At 40.4% G+C, this 3,456-nt stretch overlaps 1 protein-coding gene across 1 annotated transcript in view; it reads right to left on the bottom strand.

Annotated features, from left to right (window-relative positions):
- Window positions 1-3,456, bottom strand: part of LOC101857238 (C2 calcium-dependent domain-containing protein 4C) — a 37,233-nt gene that overhangs the window by 2,677 nt on the left and 31,100 nt on the right. The gene's annotated exons all lie outside the window — the stretch shown is intronic.

Raw genomic sequence — 3,456 nt, forward strand, 5'->3', positions numbered from 1 at the left:
GAGAGAGAGAGAGAGAGAAAGACAGAGAGAGAGAGAGAGAGAGAGAAGAAGAAAAAGAAGAAGAAGCCGCAGAAGAAAAGAGACAGACAGTCAGACAGAGACAGAGAGAGAGGGAGACAGAGAGAGGGCAAACATAAAAACTGTTAATTATGGAAAGATATTCAAGCGAGAGGAAGGCGATATGAGACCACAGAAGAAAAGAGAGCGCAGATAACAAAACAAAGGAAAATGTTAACAAAACAACCAGCATTGTTAGCTGTTGGAACTGAACAGACGAAATTCTTTTCAATTTCCGCAATATGAGAACAGAAACCATTATTGCCCCCGCACTCTAGAGATGTTTCGTTGAAAGCAGGATTAGGAGATAGAGAATGTTGATTCTTTGGTTTAGCGGGACAGGGGTTGAGCCTATTGAAAGAACGTGCCTGCGCGAAAAGGCTCGCTCAACCTAACACAGCGTGATTTTTTTCAGGTTTAGTTACAATTGTAAAGCACATTGAGCACTTTTCAAGTGGAAATGCGCGATATAAATTATGTAAATTAAGTTTATTTATGTTTTCAAATAAGAAATTAGCAATGTGCATTGATTTCTTTTCAGTTTCATTTTTGTCATCAGAATGACAGATATTGCCATTGTCATCATTATTGTTGGCGCCATTTTGTTTTTGTTATGGCTTCTCTTGTAGTAGTTTTCTTCTTATTTGTTGTTGTAGTATGTTGATGTTGTTGTTGTTGTTGTTGTTGTTGTTGAATTTGTTGATGTTGATGTATTTGTTGTTGTTGTTGTTGTTTTGGTTGTTGTTGTTGTTGTTGTTGTTGTTGTTGTTGTTCTCCTTCTTCTACTTCCTCTTTTTCTTCTTCTTACATACTTGTAATGATACACTGGATCAAAAGAGTTCATCATGAAGACTTAACACATAACTTAGTTTATGAAATAAAAACCAAGGAAACGATAATCAGACATCAGAAACAAAAAGTAAATACATTTTAATTTCGTCTTGGAACAAACATCTCTAATCTCCATGTGTCTTTCCGCCATTAGCGAGTTGTACCCCCTTCTAGAACCTCAATGGACCATTGCTAAATCAAGATTCCCATCGAACCTGCGTGGGTTTTGGCTCTTGTATTCTACACAGATTAGATTTCTGGCAGCTTCGTCTGTCCTTTATCAATTGTTATTGTTATGTCCGTTCTTTGTGCCACGTCCCCATCATCTCTTCAATTATTTCTCTCTGTCTCCGTCTCTGTATCTTATCTGTCAGTAGTCTCTCCCTTTCTCTCTGCCTTTGTATGTATTTATGTCTGTCTGTCCACCTACCTGAGGAACTGTCAACAGTACATCTTTCTTCCTTTCTTCCTTCCTTCCTTTCTTCCTTCCTTCCTTCCTTTCTTTCTTTCTTTCTTTCTTTCTTTCTTTCTTTCTTTCTTTCTTTCTTTCTTTCTTTCTTTCTTTCTTAATGTGTATCTCTCCCTTTTCTACAATTCATTTCCTGCTCTGTCTCGCTAATAAACAGAAATGTGCGCGGCACACACACACACACACACACACACACACACACACACACACACACACACACACACACACACACACACACACACACACATACACACAAACACTAACATAATTATACACAATAACACGAGCGCTTACACAGATGTACCTACATGCATACAGATACAGAGACACATAGATAGATGCATAGATCCATAAAAACATAGACACGTGTACAAATGCAAAGATACATATCAAGGGACGAACAAAATTGAATCCAGACCCACAGACTGACAGACAGACAGACAGACAGACAGACAGACGGACAGACAGACAGACAGACAGACAGACAGACAGACAGACAGACAGACAGACAGACAGGCAGACAGAGCGATGGCATACTGATAGACGAAAAGACAATGCAACTCTACTTGAGCGCTTGACTCCATACAATAATTAGAATAGGAAGGAAACCTTATTGATTTACTGCCATCTTTTGTCTCCCTTGACGGACTCTTGATTTATTGGTCGCCATTAGAACATGACAGCGCCCTGCGCTTCCGATACACTTAATAAGAACTCTTCTGGAATTTCAGTTAAACCCGTTTTACAGCAATTTTTGTCTTTAAAATGGATGCAAAACCACTCTTCCTTGAAGGATTGTCCATCTTCGATAGATCAAGGAGAAGTATTTTTTACTCAAGGAACAAGAAGCCAGACTTTAACTCTCCTAAAAAAAACCAGGAACTTGAGCTATGCCTTGGGCTAAAACTAGATTCGACCGCAAGGTAATCTGCCGTCTTTTTCAGTCCAAGTGCTAAAAAAAAGTTCTTCCAAGATTGGATCCTCAGGCGTGCGTGGGGCTACGATACTTGCCCTCTACCTATATCGTACATCCGCCTCCACCCCCACCACACACTAGCACAATATTGCTCTAATCTGTCATTAGTTTACAGTTTTGCGTCGGCACAGGACCTTAAAAAAGTAGTTTACTATGACGTAGTTTAGAATTAATTGTAGCTGACTGTCTTGCGTAGGCTAGTGCTTATCAACCTTTTTATAGGAAACGCCCACTTTTGCCTCCTGCAAGAGGCTAAAATGTTCGTACCGCACACAAACATGTTTTTTTTCCAAGCGCGGCGAAAAATAACATTTGCCTGTCACTACCTCGGTGGTCCCACCGCCCACCAAAATTACTAAATTAGCTTCTTGTGGGCGATATTGCACAGACTGGCAAACACTGGCGTAGGCTGTGCGAGGAGACAGACATCACGCAAGTGCATCGAAGACCGGGGGCAAGATAGCAAGATAGTCAGCTATTTTTACTCACTGGCGTTACTTGTATTGTTTTCAACTATTATATTACACTGGGCTTTAGAATTCACATGGCTATAAAACTCTTAGGTAAAAGCAAACACATAGATAAATAATATGCCTTCACATACATTGCGTTCATTTCACCATTTCTCCCCCATGCTGACCAGCCATCCTCTACTCACTTGCCATCTTTCTCATCCCCCCCACCCCAAAAAACCCCCCGCCCGCTGACGTCTCGGAGCCGGCGATAACTGGACGGAACGCCTCGGCAGTCGTGTCACAACGCGGAGGAATCAGGCGCTCGTCAGTTTTTGAGAAAGTGGCGTTATTGGCATCATCTTAAAACTGGTTTATTTGTCTTCCTTTCTATGAAAAAATTACCCATTTATCTTTAGTACTAGTCAAGATGTTTGCGATTGAAGGAGGGGGAGGTCATCTGGTGTCAGAGGTAAAATTTGTTTTTAAAATGGCCGCCAAAGTTAGGTGACTTCCGAAGCTAGAGTTCTTGGAAACTACTACTTTTTACATTTGTGTGTGTGCCTTTAATCAATGTTTTTCAGTAAAATCCACACAGCAAGGTGTTTCAAAATGGACATAAAAGGTGTTGAGTCAAAAAATAAAAATTCGATAAAAATTGCCTAACAGGA

The sequence above is a fragment of the Aplysia californica genome, unplaced genomic scaffold (assembly GCF_000002075.1).
Source record: "Aplysia californica isolate F4 #8 unplaced genomic scaffold, AplCal3.0 scaffold00079, whole genome shotgun sequence".
NCBI lineage: Eukaryota > Metazoa > Mollusca > Gastropoda > Aplysiida > Aplysiidae > Aplysia > Aplysia californica.